Source organism: Sphaerodactylus townsendi, linkage group LG08 (assembly GCF_021028975.2).
Source record: "Sphaerodactylus townsendi isolate TG3544 linkage group LG08, MPM_Stown_v2.3, whole genome shotgun sequence".
Taxonomy (NCBI): domain Eukaryota; kingdom Metazoa; phylum Chordata; class Lepidosauria; order Squamata; family Sphaerodactylidae; genus Sphaerodactylus; species Sphaerodactylus townsendi.
The window spans coordinates 53,022,438-53,034,571 of record NC_059432.1 but is presented as its reverse complement, the minus strand read 5'-3'; the positions used below and the strand labels follow the sequence as shown (position 1 = coordinate 53,034,571).

Here is a 12,134-nt window from a genome sequence, read left to right as displayed (position 1 = left end):
GCTGAGTCCTCCCTGGTGTCCTCTATTTGGATTCTGTTTTCCTGCAATCTATTGGAACTTAATCACTCAAAATGCTATGGGTCTCTGACATCTTACATGTCTGGGATATTGCTGTCTTCAGGCTTCCATAAGCACCTGAGACTAAAACAAACTGAATCAAATGATCTGCTAGCTAATAAAGATGCTGTAGTGCTCTTGCCTCTAGAGGGCTTTTTAAAGGGACAGGATCTAACTAAAGTTCCCTGCCAAGGAATACTATACAAAAACAGTTAAGGCCATTTTTATCAAAGGTTATAACTGAGACCTAAACAAAGAAAATAGCAAGAGCATATCTAGGGGCACCAGCCAAATATCTGTGGGGGTGATGCTTTACAACTGAGATGGGCTTCAGATGATGACCTTAGTAATTAGACATGTTTATACAGGAATAGGCATTTCTTCGAATACCTTGGTCACATCTTGTGTAGGACTATAAAGATCAAATGGAGGGGGGAAAGTATGGAATTAAAAGAAAAAAGTAGCATTTGGTGGCAAGATATAAACAACTCATGCAGAAAAGGCCTACGGTAAGAGGGGTCAAATGGTCTTGGGGCCTAGCCAAGCCATTGATTAGCATCTTGCTTATAAATCTTTCCTTCATTATAATCTGAATAATTATAAGTTATATATGAAGTCTTATAGGCTGAAATAATAGAAGAGTTCCTAATTTGCAGTTAACATAGTCAAAAATGTGTTAACAAGACCGTTTTTCTTATATAAGTGTTGAGGGTTTATTGGTGCCATTTGCTCATATAATCCCATTGTGTATGCAGAGTAGCAAGCAAATTATGAGCAGAGAATGACCTTTAACAAGTAGTATATATTCAGCTAAAAGAGAAACAGTAATTTTATTATTCCAAGACTAAGATAGGGTCAGAATATCAGATTGCCAGAAAGGATTAAGCTCAATAGAAAATTCTTAGACATTGACATTAGATGCAGCTGTGTCACTTTTTATAAAATGTTTAACCCTGCAAGGTAAGGCTTTCTGTTTTGTTCACACACTGGATATGTTTCAGAGAATTTTCAACCAAAACTTGGTAATTTGCAACTAGAACATACATTTCACTACTTTTGTACTTTGGTTAAATATTTTCAGATTTTAGCATGCAAATCATCTTGCTGTGGAATACTTGCACACTTAAAGAAATGCAGCATTGCTGCCTGTTTATGCAATAACACCACATAATAGAATAATAGTTGTACCTCCCAGTCAGACTTTAAAATGTAATTGGCATCATCCTTATGACTCAGGGAAGATAACTACACCATTAAAAAACCAAGACAGATCAACAATAAATTCTAACATATACAGAATAACCCCATAATAACCCAAAAACCTTCAGTTGATGCATGGTTTATCCCAAACATGTAACAAAGTCAACCAAGTTTCTTTGTGTGCTTTTTCTGCTTGAACTTGTGAAGAAGGTCCCCTTCGTAGTTGTCTTCAGAGGTTGCAGTGAAACTTATTTCCATACCACAATTCCAGTAGAACTTATTTCTAAGTGAGACTGCTTAATACTATAGCTCAAGAAGCTTTTTAAAGAGAGTAATGATATGGATCCACATTTGTTAGACCTTTGAGCATTAGATATACATTTATGGATGCAGGCTTAAATTACACTTGTAAGAATACATGGCAAGCTGGGAAGTGCTGTAACATTGAGGAATCACTCAGTTGTATTCAACTCAGTCAATTCCTTTTCTTAAGGGCAATTTAAAAGAATGGCTGCAGTAGAGGCCCCCAATGCGTTTGTTTTTATTTTGACTTATTCCTAGGGTTGTCTACTCTGGACTGGAAAATTTCTGGAGATTTGGAGGGTGGAGCCTTAGAGGGCAGAGTTTGGCAAGAAGAGGACCAGTGGCATATGCCATACAGTCTACTCTCCAAAGCACCCATTTTCTCCAGGGAGATTGTAGTCCATTCTAGGAGACCTCCAGGTAATTCTAGGAGACCTCCAGGGTCTCACCTAGAGCTTAGCAACCATACTTATTCCTTACTGCTTAGACTGGCCCTCTGTTTCTGTTTCAGTTTGTTATCCATACGAAGCACAGCCATGTTAAGAACACATCACATACATTTTACTGCTTTATGTGATATGCAGCCATATCTATTCATAGCTGTGCCTTCTCTTAAGTAATTCTATATGCATAGCAGCGCACAACATTCAGAGTAGAAAAAACAATTCTCAATCAGCAATCAAACGGATCTGAGGCTGAAAACTGTATTAATATGGCTCTAGTATAGATATGTATAAGTAATGTAAAACATATAAGATGCAGATCTATGAAACTCTGATGCTTGTGACTGGAGAAGTACTGGTTTCAATACTGTAGCAAGGTTACCGTCTGAAAATCTTGAAATGGAATGTAAATGAAAAGAGATGCAAGATCATCTTTTGTTGCTTCCTTGGCTTTGTAACAATTTAATATGTCAAAGAGAAGTCTTTGGGGGGGGGGGTACTACTTAAAAATGTGTTATTATATCACCTCCCAGAATTTTTGTATGGATTGTCATGTTTCCAGCCCTTCTGCCTATTTATCACAAAAGCTTCTCACAAGCCAGAAGGAGTTAATTTATCATAACTTATTGCACTGAGTTCAGTATGTCCCATCAGTGTCTTGCTCCATAATTCATACTCCTTTAATACTCTGCTTCTATGATAGAACATTATAGTTGCAATGTAAATAATTTTGTTTTACCATTGAGCACACATATAAGGAAAAATACTTTTACAGTTATATGTTAACTGTACAAAAGTGTAAGTGTTGTATAATATATTAGAATGTACGTTTGCCTTGCATGTAAGGATTAAATGTTAGAATGCATTCACACGGAAGTCTGTGCATTGTTCCCATTATCAGTACCTGTGGGATAAATCATATATAATCAGATATTTTCGGTTCATCAATATTGAGCTAAGAAACTCTGTAATTTTTCCCCTCAGGTATTAAAAATCTGGAGTTTTATCCAAATGATATCTTTCTGATATAATGTTTCACCAAAATATTATCTCTGATTATTTCTGTTAATCAAAAAACAGTAACAACAAGAACAATAAAACTCTCAAGTCGTGGTGAAGTCTGAAGACACATTAAAAAGCACAGTATCATGCATATTCTTACTACAACTTATTAATGTTTCATGATGGTGGATGGTTTCTGAATAATGAAAATTCTCATTCTTATTTCTAAATGTGACATAAAAGCTTGCATCAAAGCAAAAAAAAATCCCCCTAGATCTTACAGTTCAAGAGAACAATCTACATACCTTGTCAAGCGTAAACACATGCATTGTTAAGGCTCTGGGGTTTTTTATTTACGTTAACATGGCTGGAAACACAATAGTTTCTCAGTAGTTACAACTCTTTCATTTAGGTACACAGAGTGAAATTTTGTTTCTATTGATATTCACTAGAAATTTCCCTTTTATGGCAATAGAGATTTCACTCTGCTTCATATGGCTAAAAATCCTCCATGTGGAATATCTCTATCACCACAACCACATGTAGGAAGTAATTTGTAAACTAGGCAGCCAGGCAAGTAGCTAATTCCTGAGAATATCTGCTCATGCAATTTCTGCTTTTTTTTGTGGCTGAAGGAGAAACATTACATAAGCAGGGCTTCCAGGGGAGCAAACATCACCTGAACACCTTGGCTCATATGTTATCTCCCCCCCCCCCACTGCCCTGCCACGGCTATGGTGATAATGACCATGTGGGGGATTTTTTTTACCATAGGAACGTAACCAGAATGTATTCCATATGCTGTATTTGCATGTGGAGCTGAATTGTATATGTAAGTATGTATGTTTAAGATTTTGTAGAGTTTAAGGGCTGGATTTGAGACAGCTCTGTTCATGGCTTAGCCATTAGTCCTACAATATATAAATAAGCATTACAGAATGGGTGATGTGTACAAAAATAATTCTTTCATTGCCAAGTAAACAGAGGTCACTGAATCACCTGGGAGCTGAGAGCAGGAGTTACTGGTCAAAGTCTGAGTGTACCTTGAAGGCATACTTGGGCATCTGAATTTGTTGAAATTGAACACAGTATAGAGAACATTCGTTTAGATCTTTATGGCATCAGCACTGAAATCAGAACTGTTTTCTGTTATCGTTTGACAGAGGCTGAGCCTGTAACTCAGGAATGAGTGATTAGTAGACAGATGTCTCTATTGAGTGCATATTTTACAGACTTGCAGTGCCACCACAGCTGTGTTATAAAGGAGAGTTGTCAAATATGCAGGAAAATGATGTTTTGAAAGGCTGAGACAGAAGATGAAGTAGGATGACTAAATTTGCTAGAATGACATTGTAATTTGGTACATTCACTTTCCAGTGTGAATGTTGTAGTTCTGCTGCTTCAATTGTTTTGAACAAACCTGTTGCCCAGTTGTATTCACTTTAGATCTTTATGGCATCAGCACTGGCATCAACACATGCTGATTCCCTTCACTTTACCTGCAATGAGAGGAAAAAGCACACTTTGAGAGCTTTCAGAAACTATGGGGATTCTCTAATCTGAGAACATGAGAAACATGCTTGTAACCAAGAATCCCAACCAAAGGGAATCTATACTTCATGCAAAAGTGCCCACAAGTGTGTATATGGCCCCAATCTCATACTAGCAAAGCCACTGCCTTGCTGTTGATAAAATTAAAGTTGTATAAAAATTGCCCTCTAAACCTGCTGCCTGTTCATTTGGCTTGTGGTCTGCTTCTTCAGCATTACTTCTTCAGCATTACTGTTCACTTCACTCTGGCTGAAACCACTCCTCCTTTGAATACTGGATCTTGATCCCCAGAGCTGCTTTTCATTATCTGCTTTTCATCATCTACTCCTCTTTTCAGGATCAGACTCATATGTTTTCTTTCTCCACCTTTTTCCCGAAAGGACTGCTAGCTTGCCTTTCTGCTACCCCTTTCCCATGTTTCCCTGCAGTAAACAACAGCTCATAGGAAGTTGGCTTATGTAAAGGTTTTGCATTTGTTTAATGTACTGCCTTGTTTTGCTGTTCTTGCCATTCCATTTTTCTATTCTGTATCTTATTAAGGATATAAAAATGTTTCTTTTTCAAAATCTCTCTCTCTCGCTCTCGCTCTCGCTCTCGCTCTCGCTCTCGCTCTCGCTCTCTCTCTCTCTGGTACCCTAATTTGGGATACTAGTATATACATGCATAAGATCCCAAAGTATTGCCCACATGATGTCTGTTGGCTCTTACAAGATGCTTCGTATGTGATAGTACTTGCACAGGGGCAAGCTGGGTAACAGAGTAACAGAAGCGCATTCACTTCTATTCTCACTTCCACTTATATGAATTGCCATATCCCCGAATATGTTGCACAGACAGGATTACTGATCAGCTTGTCAACTAAGTAAACACTGCGAAAATAGGTATCTCTACATGACTAGTCTTTCCTCCTTTTTCTTATGTACTCTTCAAATTAAAATCAGGCTTTCTTTTTCAATAACCAGTAATAAATTGGAGACTCTGCTCCATATTTTATCTGATTTTTTCCCAACCATACCTGAAAACCTTAGAAACTGTGGTTTGTCAGCGGAATTCTCAAGAAACCACAGTTTAGAAGTTACTATCACTCCCCAACAAATCATCAGTGTAAAAAAGAGATTTTTTTGTGTAATTGAATTTCCTAGCAATGCACTCTCATGTGTCTGAATGGCACTTCAAACTCATTAACTGGCCCTTCTTTAACTGAACAGGTGGACTGTCAGATCTTAACGAGTGGGGGTGGAAACAGTTTTCCTGTTCATAAATCATAACACTGCCTGTGTTATCAGACTGACCCTTGGTGAGCGGGGTGACCTATTTTCCACCCATCTTGCCAAAATTTGGGGTGCTTGTCATGCAGTTCCTAGATGGGAAGCCCATTCCTGCATGGCCTGAATTACCCTCAAGGACAAAATAGTTCGCCTGGTCTTCCCTTCTCACCATCTGTGATGCAGATAGCCTGCCTCTCCCTCCATAAGGGGATTTACAAGTAAACAATGCTTGCAGTCAGGAAAGAGCTGCTTCCATCTTCAGCCTTGGATAGGGTGTTCCAGAGACACATAGCTACACTAAAGAAAGTGCTACAAGGTGTTCCCCACAACACAAAAACTAACCTGATTCCTTCCTCTAACTCCTCACTGATCACTTTAGTTTCTGTTGGGCTTTGTCCTGAAGCTGCAATTCTATCAGCTTCACCCTAAAATATAATTAGCCCCAAATATCTTCAGTGCTCAACATATTCAGCCCAAGCACCCAACACTCAACTTTAAGTACCCAATACTTAAACCCTAGCACCATCCTTTGTCTCCCCTCTGGAGAACAGGAAATCGCCTTTGTCCTGGGAGAATAAGCTCTCTTAGCATGGCTAAAGGGTCAGATCTCCCCTATAAAATAGGCCCTCGCCCAACACTCAGACTGCTGGTCTAGCTACACTGTTATGCCCAGTACTTCTGAGCCTGCCTTTGGAGTCAGCCATGCCGCGTGCCATATGCTTTCCACCTTCTTGGAGTTCAGTGTGGCTTGCTGACTGTAATGGATCACCCCACTCTTCCCCCATATTCCCTATCTCTATCTCTAGACCTATCCACTAAACACTATCTGTATCCTAGGATTGTGTGTATGTTCTGCTGCTTTGATTAGTGCGTGCTTGTGTACTCCTATTATCCCTTAATAAAAATTTGTTAAATGTTATTTGCATTCCTGCAGATTTCTTTCAAAAACTGAGCTTGGCATATATAGGCAACAAAGATCTCGAGCTTGCCTGACCATTTGCTAAGCCAAAGAGTCTGCTCTCACTAAAAGGGACAGATGCCAACCATTTTGAGTAACACCTGTATTTGTGTGATAGGGACTGAGAGAAATAGCAACTCTCATATCTGGATTTCAAGCGTAAAACTTATTTGGTTTGGTGATCCAAAATATGAATTCCTCATTTTTTTATTGACCTGACCTAAGACAAATTAAAGAGTGGGTTTGTAGTTTTCTCCACAGTTGTGTGCTTTTGTTATAAACCCTGATTATGTTTTAATGCTTCCCTGCTGCTCACAGACCAGAGAGACTGAAATGGAGAAAAATGCATTTGATTGAAGCTCTTGTATTACTTCTAGTTTCTTTTGTTCAAGACACAATTGGGACCAATTTTGTTTGCTATTAGTTTGTAACAGAAAGGTCATTTATTCTTAAAGTAGCCTCTGTGAAGAATATACTAGCAGCATATGTTTATAAGAAAAGTAGGTGGGATTCTTATAGCACCATGTCAGCTCACTCATACTGTACCAACTGAAGTGGTTAGTGGGTTGAAGAAATTACTAAGTCTCAACACTTGTGAAAAGGTCTCAAACAATATTTCTTTCTCTCTGAACATTTAAATATAAGGAAATGGATTCAGACTTAATTGTAACTGTCATGTGACAGAATGGCTGTAATTATTCATTTGTTGAGAGCAGGTTTTTTTCTATCACTTCATTAGCAATTCTGTCTTCTTCCAGGTTATTAAACAACTCTATTGAAGAAATGCAGCAATGTGTAGAATATTTCCTGGGAAAAATAACAGAAAATTACTAGTTTTCTGGAATAATTGGACTTTCCTATATTCATGGAAAATTAATATTTTATAGAGAGAAAACATTTAGAATCTGCAGTTTACCATTAATGATGTCAAATTATGTATAAAGTTTCCATATGTGTTTCTACTTAATATATATAGTTTCAGTATCATGTATAATGATAGTGTCTACTGTAGCTTAACTGAAGAAGCTAAATGAGCAGGAAAAAGCTAATTATGCTAATCATGTTGTAATTATTTCAATGTGTGTGTGACTTTAAACTGAGAGCTGAGTTGGAGAGAAAGTGGGGTGAAAGGGGGATGGAAGAGCAATATGATTGGTTGATTCTAGAGTGTACATGTGTGAGTGCTGTGCTGGACTGGCAGAAAGTGTCAGAGAGTCAGACTGCACAGAGTGTGACAGGATTTCAGCGTGAAAGGATTGGGAGTGTCAAAGCTCTAGTGGGAGCCGTAAAGCTCTGTGTGAGCATTGCAGAATGTGGTAGGGCTTCTGAGTAAAAACACCAAATGAGTAAAAGCTCCTTGGTAGCAAACTTAAGTGAGTGTGTTAGGGTGAGAAGTCATAGAGCGTCGAAGCTCTTTGAGAGAGTTAGTCTGAAAATCAGAGGGTATACAAGGAAAGTCAGAGAGTCAGTAAATTGTTAGACAAAATAAAGACAGCATTTGAAAGAACTATGAGTAAGAGAAAAGTTGTCAGAAAGTATTAGAGTGAATTCAAATCGAATCGAATACCTTTAATGGCATATAAATGATTCAATATTAGAGTGAACTTATGTTGAATGAAATCCTCAAAGTATTTGTTGTCTCAGCTTGATTTTATTTTGTAAATATTTTTCTTGAAACCTTGAAGCTACCTATCAGTTACAAATAAAATCTTCCTTTGAAGAAACATTGGAATCCTACCCAATTTTCCTTAAGACTGGGCAGGCCATCCACTTTGACCTCTTACACAATACCAAAAGGAGATAAAAGGGGTGTTTTTTTTTGCGGGGTATATTCCTGTTGACAGCTACCATATGGGAAAGAATTAAGAGAACAAAAATTAGTCGGTACTTATGTTATATTTATTTATAAAGAAAAAAGAGTGGACATCACATTTGGTGAACACGGGTGGAAGGGTTATCGCACATGTTTTCATAGCTGCCAATAGAATTTCTCCAGATCCATTATTTGTATAATATATTATTTTTAAAACTATTATGAATTTAATTATGGATATTTTAAAATATATATTTGATATACTACATATGATATCCCATGTTGCAGCTCAAGGTGCGATCCTGTTCCAGATTATTCTATATTTTGCTTATGGATTTCAATAAGCTTAGGATATGGTAACTGTATGGAATCACACTGCAAATGTTTTGGTTGTAACTTGGAAATCTTACTATGAGATGCTTATGAAATTAACCCCATCTCAATGTTCCCACAAAGTCTGGGGTTCTGAATTCCCTACATTTATTTCTACAATAGTAGTAATGAGACTGTTCTGAGTGCACTTAGGATATGGCATAGCATTCTGGAGCTTTCTGCTCGCTTTCGTTTTCTTTTTTGGACAGTTGCTGCAACTTAGGATCAATCACATCAAAATTTCCTTTTTAAATTGATTTAACTGATGTGCTTATATGCTTGCGCACTTCAGAAACCCATGAGGAGAAATGGGGAGGAATCTCCTTAATCCTGCTTGGCTACTAGCTCTACCTAGTAACTACTATATCTTGACTATATAGTAGATGATTGCTATATTGCACTTATCAGAATGACCAGTGATTAATGATAGAATGTAGTACTTTCCCAATATTACGTCTCCTTATTGCACTTTGAAGGGCATGGCATTTCAGAAAATACTGCAGCTGAGGGGCATTAGCATCGACTCACAGAAAATATTTCTGTAGTATGACATCTTTTGTATGCTGAGCCAGACATTATTTTATGAACAATGTGACTTATTTCAGTAGCAATTCTGGAGAAACAGAGCAATTAGTATACTCCTTGCTTAGTCACATAGATCAGCATGTCATTTCTATTTAGTATAAATCTATCACATGAGGGCAGATAAATAGGCAACAAATAGACTGAGGCTACTATGGCAATATACTCTGTTTCCCTTATGCCTAGGTAAGTAAATTTAGGCTGGGAGGAAGTTACCATCTTTGACTTCCCTTAGATATGCCAGCTTTCCAAATAAGGGCTGGATTGTATATTGCACATATGTATATAAGCAAACCTAATGGCCTTTCATTTTTGGAGACAACCACTTTGGGAGGGAGTGCTGATTTGGAGCTAGTGTTCCCAATTCCAGGATGGGACATTTGTGGATGTTTGGAGGCAAAGCCTGTACAGGACATACCTTGGGGAGGGGAATCAGTTCAGGAGGGGTGTGGTTCCTCAGAGTCTAACAAGCTCCCATTTTTTCCCCAGGGAAATTGATCTCTATCATCTAAAGTTCAATTGTAATTCTGGGAGATCTCTAGCCCCAACCCTGTTTGGAACAGAAATGAGAGGAGTTGTATGTAGTGTTTAGCCTCAGCACCATTGATTTGAAAAATGAAGCACTGTCATGAGTGTGAGGGTAAAAATTGAAAAACAAACAAAAACAGTATTGTGATTGAGGCCTGGTGGGAGTGTGGTGGCAAGGAATTAAGTTAGAGAATTAAGAAGCTAGCATTATTTGGGGGAAAGGAAAACATGCAGAGTTCTGTTAAGAAGAGGACCTCAATAAGCCCGAAGGTGTCTTTAGAATAAATGAAATAGAATACATTTCCACAAACATTTATGGGTTTCCATAATGTCTGATATATATTCCATTATGTCTATTATATTTCTTTCAATTCTGCAAACTTCTAACAACTCAATACAAGTTAATAGTGGGAAAGTGAGTGCCTTTAGTGTGACTAAATGTTACTGTGGCAAGGCTTAAATAGCCTGCTCAGTTACTATTTTCTTCTACTTTCCATGCCTACTAGAATCACATTATAGTGGATTCCCATTCCTGCCAGAATATTACACAATTAAAGAAGCAGTATGAATTCTTAATATCTCATTATAATTTGGACCTAATAATACATTGCAAAGATATTATAGAGAACAGTTAATCTTAGGCTGCTGTTTTTAAGCTTCTAGAAATGTTGTAAAAATTCCCTATTGTACATGATATTATTATTCTAGTTTTAAACTTTTATAAAAAGGAAGGGCTTGATCCTAGTCCTAAGTACAGGAAGGGGATTAACTAAGCATTTCTTGGCAAAGAATTCCAGAGTAAGTGCTATATTGGAGAAAAAAATATTTTATTTACATCACTGCTTTTATAGTTCACCTTTCTTACTGACTCTCAAGGCGGATTACCCAACTAAAAACAATGTTATAAGACCAGTATAATGCATGTATCCAATTGCCATAAAACCAGATTACATAGTTAAACAGAGCAACAGTATAATACATACAATGAACAAAGCTATGAAAATACCCAGCATTTCATAGAGATTAACTGTGATCCTATACCCTTTTAAAAGAAGGCCCTCCTGATGTCTTGCATTTTACACATGGCTGGTTGCCACCCAGAACCCCTCAGACAGTCAAGTTTCACTGTAACAAGCTCTCTCTTTTGATTTATACAAAATAAATTCCTTAGAAGGTGCTGCTCCTTCTAATACCCAGAACCCAGAATACCCTGTATCTAGCTCATTTCTGAATCCTGGAACAGATTCACAGATTCTATTTTCTCACTGTTTGTGATTATAACTCTGTATGTTAGTTGCCTTGAGCCTGGCTTAGGTCAAAGAGAGCAGGGTATTAAATTGAATAAAATAAATAAACTATTTAGGTTGCCAGCCCCCTCCCCACCAGGAGTGGGGGATCTCCACCTTTGGATCCCCTCCCACAGGAGCTATCCAGCTGGCTGTCAGGAGTCTTACCAGCTTAAAATACCTAGGCCTCAACATTACTTATTTTATGATGCCATTTCCAGAAGTGGTATAATTGCACTGGTGACATCAGGGAAGTGTTCTCGTATTTGGGAAAAACTCCATGGTAAAAATAATCTCTACTATAGAGTTTATGACCAAATATCTTGGTGTTGCTGGCATGGTGATGTCACTTCCAGATCCCATCCTCATCCCTGCCAGTTGACAGAGGGTACTCACTCTATCAAGGGAAAAGAAAGACTCAACTCAGTGATATCAGTATACAATCACAGTGAATACCAAATCCCCATTTCATGTGGATCTTACACAATGTAGGGGACAAGATGGAATCTTTAAGCATACCACAATTCTTATAGGATGAAGCACTAGGTAAGAACAGAAGCTCATAGTTTATTTAATAGCCTGTAGGTCATACATCCATTTTTTAAAACTTTTACATCAAATTGCAAAATTTTGCCACATCTACTACACAGTTTTGATTTAGACCATTAAGAAGAAACCTTATTTGACAACATCAGGAAAGGGGGAGATTAGCTATTCATTTAGTCAGAAACTTTTCCTTTTCTGCTTCATATTTAAGACAGTCAAAAACAC

The 12,134-nt window shown here is 37.7% G+C and overlaps 1 protein-coding gene across 1 annotated transcript in view; it reads left to right on the top strand.

The window, feature by feature from the left end:
* ATRNL1 (attractin like 1) overlaps positions 1-12,134 on the top strand; it is a 575,975-nt gene that overhangs the window by 515,313 nt on the left and 48,528 nt on the right. The gene's annotated exons all lie outside the window — the stretch shown is intronic.